This window comes from Magnolia sinica, chromosome 18 (genome assembly GCF_029962835.1).
Source record: "Magnolia sinica isolate HGM2019 chromosome 18, MsV1, whole genome shotgun sequence".
Classification (NCBI taxonomy): Eukaryota; Viridiplantae; Streptophyta; class Magnoliopsida; order Magnoliales; family Magnoliaceae; genus Magnolia; species Magnolia sinica.
Window position 1 is genome coordinate 33,466,799 of NC_080590.1, and position 10,873 is coordinate 33,477,671.

Below are 10,873 nucleotides of genomic sequence, written 5' to 3' on the forward strand. Positions count from 1 at the left end.
TCGCAAAAAACGGCCCAGATACAAATGATAGCATCGTCATACGAGGAGGGTATGACGTGAGCTATCTTGGAGTAATTACTCTACTAAGATGAGATCCACTCCATCCATCATGATTTCCATGTTGTCTTTGGCCTTGGCCCAAAAAATCAGGTCAGCTCAAAACTTTGTTGAGAAACGCCGCAGTGAACACTTAGGATGTGGAGGCCCACCGTTAGAGTATTCCAAACTGTGTGTTGGAGCACCCCGTGGGTAAATATGCCATTTAATCCATTCATCTCAGCTAGGATGAAGGGACGCCTTGAAAATCAGCACACTCTAAAACTTATGTAGCCCACACGCATGAAGTTAGAGGTTTAATGAATGATTTCACATTATTCCTTATGTTTTGGCCCATTAGTATTTGAGAGGCCTAAGTTTTGAAATCCAAGGCGGAAATAAGGCACCTTACTTGTGCACATGCGCGTGTGCATGTGACTAAGATGATTGCACAACTGGAGTAATGCTCATAGCACGATCTCCGGATAACTGCCGATGACCGTGCACGCTTAGCCGTCGATTAGTGGCGATGATCGTGCTGAAATTATCAGACACGTTCATCACAACCCACAAATATAAATACAGATCATTTCTACAGATACAGGTACGCAAGATCTCGCACCCTCTCTTTATTCTACGCCACGTAGACCATGTTTCCTTAGCTTGACTTAAGCATCGGATAGTCCCCTACTTGAGCCAGGGTCTCCTTTACTTTTTGCTTTACGTAGAACCAGGGTTTGCTCCGAGCACTCACAGCTCGGCAGAGGCTGGTCCAGATTTTGACATCAACAAGTATCATATGTGCTTGTATAGATGTAATATTTACATTGAAAAAAATAAAATTATTATTTATTTACTTTTATTTTTTAATAATAAACTACGTACACATGCATTAGGTGGAATCCATTTACCACCGACATATTCCGTTTTCACCGGAGGGATGATCGGGTAGTAAAAGTCATGGCACCTAATGTACCCCTATGAGGTGAGCTTTTTTCAAAGAGTAACATTAGTCATTGTTTATCTAAGAAAAATATCATATATATGCATTTTTAATCAAGTAAGAAGTCATGCTTAGTGAATTGACAGGATCGATGCTAATTCAAAATTTGAATTTTTAAATGTTGAGAGATGTGCTTATTGACTATATGGTTTGCTAGGGTTCTCATTTTGTACGAGTGGGTCCCTTGGTTTGGTTACCATCAATACTAATATTAGGAGACATAGCAAGTGCAATGTATGTGAAAAGTAGATGGGAGAGGAGGAGTAGAGAAGGAGGGTTTTAAAAAAAAAAAAGAAAGAAAGAAAAGGTGGTGGGAAAGTATTACGGTCTCAATGTTTTAAAGAGCCTATCTTGATGCTTTCCATCAATCATACAGCTTGTGGGGTATTTGTTGGGTTCTCAGTAATTTATATTAGAGCCAATGCCACATCTTGCATTTGAGTGACAGAATGGGTGACTTATGAAAAGAGCAACCTAAATAAGATTAGTGAAAGTGGCTACAACATAAAAAAGGCTATTTTGGTAACCAAAGTGCAGCCATTAAGTAGAGAAGGCTATCTGGATAACCAAAGTGCAACCTTCGTGATCTAACAAAGATTGCCATGGAATAGATGGTAGAGTGAGTGCTACCATCAGGTGGGAAGTTGTGTATGCTCGTGACAGAGTGTGGTAGAATATTGTTATCATCCCAATGATTTAAAGAGCCTAGCTTGATGTGTTCCATTAATGTTAGAGCTTTTGGCATATTGGTTAGGTTCTTAGTAAAAAGGCCGAGGCTGAATAGGCATCATGCATAAAAGAGATAGAAAAGAAAAAGCTGCATAATAATGATTCGAGAGATAAGTGATCCATCCTCACTCTTTCCAGTATTATATCCCATAAAATGGGTCTCACCATAATGCCCTCTACACCACAAAATTTTTTGATATTAAAAGATCCTAACCATTGAATGATTCCAACCCTTTCTATTAAACATGCATGGTTCCTGATTCTCATTATATTAACCATCCATTTTCTTGGATATCTAGAGTGGGCCCGCAACATCAATAATTCAAGAACATTGAATAACTAAACCATGGGTCCCACTTATACAAACTGCATATATCCTTCAGTCCAGTGTTTTATAATTCCCAAACGTTCACATGTGGGCCCATGCTTCTGCACTAGTGTTGCATCACCACGGACGTACCATGCCTCAAAAACTACTAAAAGTAGAAGATCATGGCCATCAATCTCTTTACATTTCTTCAGCAGAACGTGAAATTTTGCAGCATTTCTCTTCCTGACATTTTAATAGTAGTAGAAAAGGTTACGATTACCCTATCGAGGAGGTGTTTTGTGCATCGTCCATCGATGGTAGGACACAAAGACCAGCGGTGTGGATTACAAAAGTATGGGCCCCACCAAACCCCCTCTCGAAAGAAAGAAAAAGTCTAAAAGACTCAAAGGCCCTGCCCCCACACGTGGCCCACTTTTATATTTCCTTAGAACCGTTCTTTTTCTGTGTGGACGCATCTTTTAAATATAGTACAACTTGATATGCTTTCTCGATGAATGGACATCTCTTCCATTTAAGTAGCAACATGCTCTTACCATGCATGGAAACATAGAAAACCATCCATGGATGGCATGTGCATGCAACCAACAACACATGCATGCATGGAGTTGGTCATGAATCATGTTATGTTTGAACACTGTCCGGTTACATCCACTCCTTTTATCTAGGGCTTTCTTGGATGATATCCTTGAATCCAAAAAATCATCCTGATCCACAACTCAAGTGGGCCACACTACAGAGAACAGTGGGGATGAGATACTAACCGTAGGTTTATGTGTGTGGCCATCAGTATGTTATATCTTTCATCAAATTTGTTAATCATTTGTTACTCACCAAGATGAAAATAAATTACAAAAATCAACTTGATCAAAAGCTCAGATGAGCCACATGCATGAGTATAGAAGTTTTAGGCACAATTTTCCATTGTTACCATTGGTATGGCCCACCTAAGTTTTTCATTGGCTGATACTTTATATGTACGGTGTACATAAAGGTTTTCCTCTGATGCACGAAATGGATTTTAGATATGCAACAGAAACACGGTGGGCCACGGAGTAGATCTTACATATCAAACATGTTGGACCTACAGAGGTCGGGTGTCCTTTCCAACACCAGTTAAATGCTCCGTTTTACAATGTAAAGTACAACACTTAAATTTTTTGGAGCCCACCAGTTTTATGTGTAAGATCCACTCCATCCATCGGGTTTTATCCTCAATTCTAAGCCCCCAGGATAAAAATCAGCCATATACACAACTCAAGTGAGCCACACCAAGAGGAACAGTGGGGACAGGATGCCAACCATACGTTTGTGTGTAGGGTCACCATGGTGTGTATTTTTACATTAAACCCATTAATGAGGTGTAATTCACCGGGGTGAAGCCAACAGATAAAAATGGCTGTGATTAACGACTCAGGCTCACCATACCTTATGAACCTAAAGGTTTCATGAGCAATTTTGTTCCCATTGGTGTGGTCCATCCAGTTTTTTAGTGGATTGATATTTTGGACATTTAGTACAAATAAGGTTTCTCATCTAATGGACGGAGTGGATTTACACATACAACATGGTGGGCCCCATATAGGTTATGTGATTTATGCCACTAAGATAAAATGTGTTGTAGACAATTCCATTGATGGTAGACAATTCCATTTGAGTGTTTAGGCGTCTCATGGAAGATAGATCTGGAATGACGCCTGGCCTGTAAGTTCTTGTAGGTGGAAGTTAGTGGGGCCTACTGCAATTTCTATGCTGCATCTGCTCCGTCCATTAGCTTCACATGCTAGTGTTAACACACGTGTCTAAAATCAATGCATATTAAAAACTCAAATGGACCATGCTGCAGGAAAAATAGGAATTAAAATGCCCACCAAACCTTTGTGGGACTACGTAAGTTTTGGATTTGGCTAATATTTCTATTTTAAGTTCATTCCGATGAAAGTAACCTTATGGTTGGGATGTAAACATCATGACTTTCTCCGTGAAGGTTCGAAAGGTAAGCGGTCCCATCTCCACTGATTTCCATCATGTGGCCCACTTGAGTTATGAACCTGGCTCATTTTTGAAATTGTGTCCTAGAATGAGGTGGCAAATTTGATGGGCAGAATGGATTTCTAATGGATATTACGATGGACCTCACAGCTTCGATGGTAAAGCTTATCCAATCTAAATGAGTAATGGAAAGAAACATAGAAAGACAGTTCTTATTTAAATGAATATAAATATTGTTGGGTGCAAGAACACTATAATTAGCTATAATGCCCTTGATTGAATTGGGACACTTGGATGACCGACTCCATTGATATCAACCGTTGGAACCTTATTGGGGTATGCAGAAGTATGATATTTGTGTTTTTCTTCCATTCAGGTGTGAATGGCTTTCCGAAGAGAGCAATTAGGTTAGGTTAGAGCCTTATTAAAGAGGTAAGACTCTAACATAGTGAGATTCGATTGGGTGACATAGGGAAAGACGTGTTGAGGTCGAATACCATCTTTCTCAAGGGATAAGTGTTCAAATTCAACACAACTTCTATAAACTCCAAATAAATACCTCAAATCTATGAGGAAAAGAAGAAAATAGAAAATAATTTCTAAAAATTCATAAATTAATTGGTAATCGAAATAAACAAGTTTATAACCCTTTAAATAGAGATGCTAAGCCTAATAAAAAGTTTCGGAATCATACTACAACAAAAACTTTTAGAAATCATGACTCACCATAAGTAGTAGACTTACTATTTATAGATGGTCGTGATTCCGTGTGCTTAGTTTTCAACCAAAAATAGTGCCCTCCTTGGTTGAACTATGACCTTCTTTTAATTTTTCTAAGCAATTTTTGTGTTGGACATAACTCCTTAAGCCAAGATACAAAAAGTTATAATCAGATTAAAACTTATTAAAAATAGTAAAAACCAAAATAAATATGGAATCCAACTGTCCACCTCATGGAATCTTGTAAATTCAACGTACACAACTTGGCATAGCAAGATTGGATTGCTAAAGTAGCTCGTCCTACCCAAAACCATATATGTTCCGTTTGATAAATCATTCCAATTTGCAAGATACATCTATTTTACGTTTTGGAGGTCTATCTTTGATCAGACTTTTTCTAGTCCATCTTGGCCATGAAATTATCCATGACCCGCTCTAAATAATTGGGCCACATGCTTGCTGATGGTAGAGATAACTCATGCAAAATCTATTTGAAAGTGGTTGGTGAGATTTGAATACTCAACCCATGTTGGATGGAGCTGGCCTAGTCAAATCTCACCACATCAGCTCCTTGATGTGTTGGATGACATATAAACATCACGGAGTAGCCCAAAGGTTTTAGAAACGGTCGTTTTCATTCCAACTATTTCCGATGGTGCGGCACACCTGGATTTTGCATATGCCTCATTTTTTGAGCCACGTCATAACATGAGCTACCGAAACTGACGGATGATATTATGCTAATGGAATATGGCAGTGGGCCCCGCTTAGCTTTTAGTTACACCGGCTCCCCTCTAACTGCGGTTGCAGGAACTTCGCATACGCAAGCCGGTGCAATTTTTTGATAGACTTATGTAAGGCCCACCTCTGGTCAACAAAGACCATTGGATTGGAAGATCCACCGAATATTGCACATGATCAGAAAAATCTAAGGTTGGATAATCACAGCCATACAATCAAGGGCAGGCCATGGATGGCAAGAGTAGATCTGAAATTACCATCCATTTTACAAGCCCTTGTTTGATTATCAACTGATTAAAGGTGATATCCGGACCATTTGAAATCCACTCCTGTCATGGTTCTTGTGATCATGTTTGGGGCCCACTTAGGCCCTTGTCCGATGATCGGAACCGTTCTATTAGGGTCATATAAGAAATTTCTGTTTCAATCTGGATGATCCTGACCATCACCTGTGGAGATGAATGTAAAACGTTCAGAAAACAAGATTTTCACTAATATTCAACTTTACAAATCAATGGTCAAGATCATCGTTAAACCGTGTTAATGGGATCATGGCTTATCTACTACAGCGGTGAGAAGATGCACGGTTCAAATCATCATACCATGTCAACATGTGGGCCCCGCTGGTGCGACACATGGTGGCCATTCGAGTCACCACAGAGACCAGACGAACTTAGTTCGATCTTTAACTGCCGTCCATCAAGGGCCTAATAATTTAGGCACCTTTGCATTGGTGTCGGTGGACCGATCGAAGCAAGTCAAAAAGAAACAAATGAAAGGGAAGGTTCTATCCAAGTTGTATAGAGCACATTCATACGAGCTTTACAATGCCCACACGCTTCACATGCGAATTTTGCACACGTGTGCAAAGATCCGATCCGTTCATCAGGTGGGCCACACTCTATAGATTTTATAGACTTAAAACCTGGCAGCTTTATCAATCAGGTGCGCCCCCATCATATAAAAACACATGGAGGGCTAGAAAGAAAGCAAAAACTTATCTTATCCTTCCATCTGTTTAATACACCAGAGCCCCAGTTGATGAACTGATTGGCTAGATTTCGGGGTCATGAAATCTAGAGAGTATGGTCCATCTAACGGACTGCTCAGATGTTGCACATGCTTAGCATACTGGCACTTGTACCGAAAGTAGAAATATGTTGGATGGTCAGACGTTCACACATGGTCGAATATTCCAGATTACATGCAAGATATCAAATATTCAAATGAAAGTGAGGAGGGCGTACTGTACTGAATGGTCATTATCTCGCCGTGGGGGGTTGAGAGAGAGAGAGAGAGAAAGGAGATGATGGCCATCATGTCCGTTCTCACATCACATGTACTAAACACGTGTGGGGCCCACGACCGTCCCTTGTTCTTCTTCTTCTTCCCATTGAAGACTAGTGTGATGGGAGGGTGGGGCCCACACATACCATTAACTCCCTTTCTTTTACTCCACTCACGTCCCACCACCTCCGCGGACCCCCACTGATATAAGGGACCGACGCACCCAATCCTCTAAGATGCCTGTTGTAGGTGGCGGGTAGGGGCCACCGTGGTGTTTCTGTGAGATCTAGTCCGTCCATCAGATGAGCCCCTCGATTTTTTTGCATATGGAAAAAAATAAGCTTATTATAAAATCATAGTGGGCCACATCATAGGGAAGAATGAGTAGAAGACGCCAACTGTATCTGTGTGTGTTTGAGTCTCATCATGATGTATATATTCCATCCAAACCACTCATCATGTACGTCTCACGAGGATGAACAATATTTATAAAAATTAGCTAGATCCAAAAATCATATGGGGCACACTGCTTGAACTTAAAAGTTTCAACCATAACTTTATGTTGTTCCCTATGATGTGGCCATCTTGAGTGTTTGATCTAGATATTTTTTGGTCTGTACAGTGATATTAAGAATTCCCACCTGATGAACGGAGTGGATTTCATACTTTCAACACAGTGGGCCCCACAGAACCTAGGTGTTTTACCTGGTGCGTCACGCAGGTGTTGCGAAGGATTCCGGTCCCCGAAAATCGCCGTGCCCCTTCCAATTCACCTGATAAAGTATTCCGCAATTCCGTTACACCCTCTCCATTATCTTCCACGTTTGGGCCCTTCCCTAAATTTAAAAAGCCCTTCAACTTTCCCAAAATATCAAACATGCCATTACAAGGGTTATTAGATGGCATACAAGTAAGTCAGACCGAACCTTCCAATTCCAAATCGTGGGCCCACCAATTTAAATGGGACAGTTGAAATGAAAATAGGTAATGGGTAGAATTCAATGAACAAATGTGCCTTAATCAGAGTTTAATTTAATTAATCTGATTCTTGGGTGATGGCCTATCAATGGTACACCTGGCATTTCAGAAGGTTTAATTTAAGCCATTGGATCTGATTTTGGAGTAATTCCCTACCTATGGCCCATCTTGGGATTTATAAGGGTGTAAGATTACATCCTGACCTATTATTATAGTCAATGAGATACATTAGAATTGTAACCATTGAATTGAGGTCCTTTCTCTGGACCTAAAGTATTTATAGGATAAGCTTTATTGGAGATGGTGGACAACATAGAAGTCTCTTTTATTCGAATAATTTTTATCATTAATTATTTAAAGGTAAGAAGATTATATATATTCAAAGTAAAATATCCTTATTAAAATATTACGAACGAAGATATTTATGCTTATGTTCTCTTCCATTAATGTAAAGCCCATAATGCAAACAATTTAAATTATCGGTAGATGATCATAGTTTTAAATCGTAGTTATTGTCCATCTTGCTCGTTGGACTCAGTCTCGGCTCACTACGATGCATTGATTTAGAATTGATGACTCAGGTTGATGGGACTCACAGTGATTTGCGAAAAATAGCTTGCCTACTTAAATTTTAATTTAAGCGAGGATTACGAGTGTGTTGTTGTAATTGAGACAGGATGCTAAGATGGTGAACCGTCATATGAACGGCACAAGAGCACATGCCCACGTCTCATCCTCTCTAGCTGTTTTTGTGCATTGGCGATAGTGTTGTAGTGATGGGGAATGTTATTGACTAAGGGATTGAATATGTTTACACTGGAGTCATTACTAGTCAAATAAAACCTTAAAATCTATGGTTAGTTAAAAATTATAAAATTGCTCAGAAATTGGAGAGTTGTAAGGTTAATTCTCCTTTTTACATGACTCTTATGGTTTATCTGCATAGTAAATTTTTTTAAGAGCATCAATTACAGAAAAATAGGAGGTTTGGTGCTCATTTTTGCATATGTGCCGTCTCTATTTCATGAGAACTTCTAATTTTTTGAAGATTCAATATTACCACATCAAGCCATACTTTACAGGGCATTAGAACCTCATGTGAGAAAAAAATAGCATAAAGTGAATAAATAATGCATGTGTGTGAGCTTTGCTAGTGTCCTGTAATGTGTGAAGTGGAGCATGAATTGTTTCAATATGTGAGATGGGAAAGGAGAAATATGATATCCTTTTTTAGCAAAGGGAGATAGTCGGATGTCCCTTATTCCAATTCTACCAATTCGACTTTAGTAGCTTCTTTTGCTCCAATTATATGAACTTTTAATTGGACAGGATGATGATGTCATTAGGATTTTTAGACTAGAGCGAGAATTAGCACGTAGCAACCTTTTGGCAATTATAAGTTAGCTCCCAACAATCCCAAAGTACTATAAACCAACACAACAACCTTCACCAATAGCCTCGACTTCTTCTACTACTTCCCAATGATCCATTGCGATGGAGTTTAAATAGACGTTCAGGGACCAGTTGGATACCCATTCCTTTGCTTTTTGCAGCTTTGGCAAGCTTACTTGGGAATGCTATTATTATGTCGACCAGATGCTGCTTTTTATAACCAATACCTCATATACATGTTGTAGAATGTTATCATTTTCCGCCATGTAGTTGTTATGTTCAGAATTTCAAAGTTTCCAAGGGGTCTACTCTTTACTAGATTTAGGTGTCATATGATCAGGTCTTGTAATTGTCTCCAAGAGGTGGCAAGGGTTCTTTCTACTCAACTTTTGTGAATATTTGGTATCGTCAGAGTATGACAAATGTGACTTAGGGCCTGTTTGATTCTCTAAACACCTGATAAATACATTGGAAATTGGTAATAATTATTTACTTGAGTAATTACGGTAGTGATACCAATACTTGATTAGACGCTTGCTTTTTTTAGCACTAAAACCAAAGACGCTGTCAAATATATGTGTGGCCCACTGTGATATATGTGGCTTATCCACACCATCCATCCGTTATCCCGGCTGAAATTAGGGCATGACCAAAAAGATGCGGGAGATCATCTAGCTCAAGTGGACCACACCACCAGATTTAGGAAATCAAACACCTACCTTTAAAAACTTCTTAGGGCCACCGTTTCCTTTGGTATGGATCACTTGAGTGTTCAATCTACCTCATTTTTTGGCTCATGCTTCAAAAAGTTACGCTAGAATGGATGAACGGCACAGATACATCATATATATCACGGTAGGGCTCACAAATTTAAACTAGTCCTTTTGGACAAGTTTTCCAAGCATAAATACAAGTGAATTTTCAAATTGATGTGGTTTTCCTCCTCAGTTTAAAGGAGAGATATAGCAGCCGGTTGAAAAAAATGGATGTTTCACCACGCTGCTCGATCAGTTGAGTGGTCTGCTCGATCGATCAAAGGGTGCTGTTCGATTGGTAGAGAACTGGTTGACTCAAAATCCAGCGACCGGATTTTTTATTGCTCGACCAGTCGAGGGCCTGACTCGACTAGTCGAGAACCTGATCGACTAGTCAAGGGTTACGCAGATTCAGTCCAGATTTGGTGCGGACTGCGTAAATTTGAGGTGGTGTTCGCAGAGGTCCATAAAGGAGTTTCCTAAACTATAAATATGAGTCCCTAGGGCTTTTCTAGGGTATGGAGAAGGCTTTCTAAAGCTATTGTGCTAAGGTGTTTTCACGGCCAAGGTGAGAGAGAAAAAAAAAAAAAAGAAGACAGAGAGGAAGCTTGTAGAATGAGGATTCTGCTCGTAGAGGTGATCTACTGCGCAGTCGACGTCTCAGCGCTTTTACATCCTCGTGATCGGTGATATTTCTCTGTTTTCTTTATTTTCTTATTGTCCATCCACTCCTGCATAACTGAAGAAGGTTTGATTCAAATATGGTGTGCTTGTGATCAGTTGTAACGTTCTACTTCATAGTGAATTGTTGCTCTGGATTAGGTCTCATGGTTTTTACGTCTTCAAGATGTAAAATCTCGTGTCGTGTGGTTTATGCTTTAATTTATTTCATTACTTTATTATATCTCATAG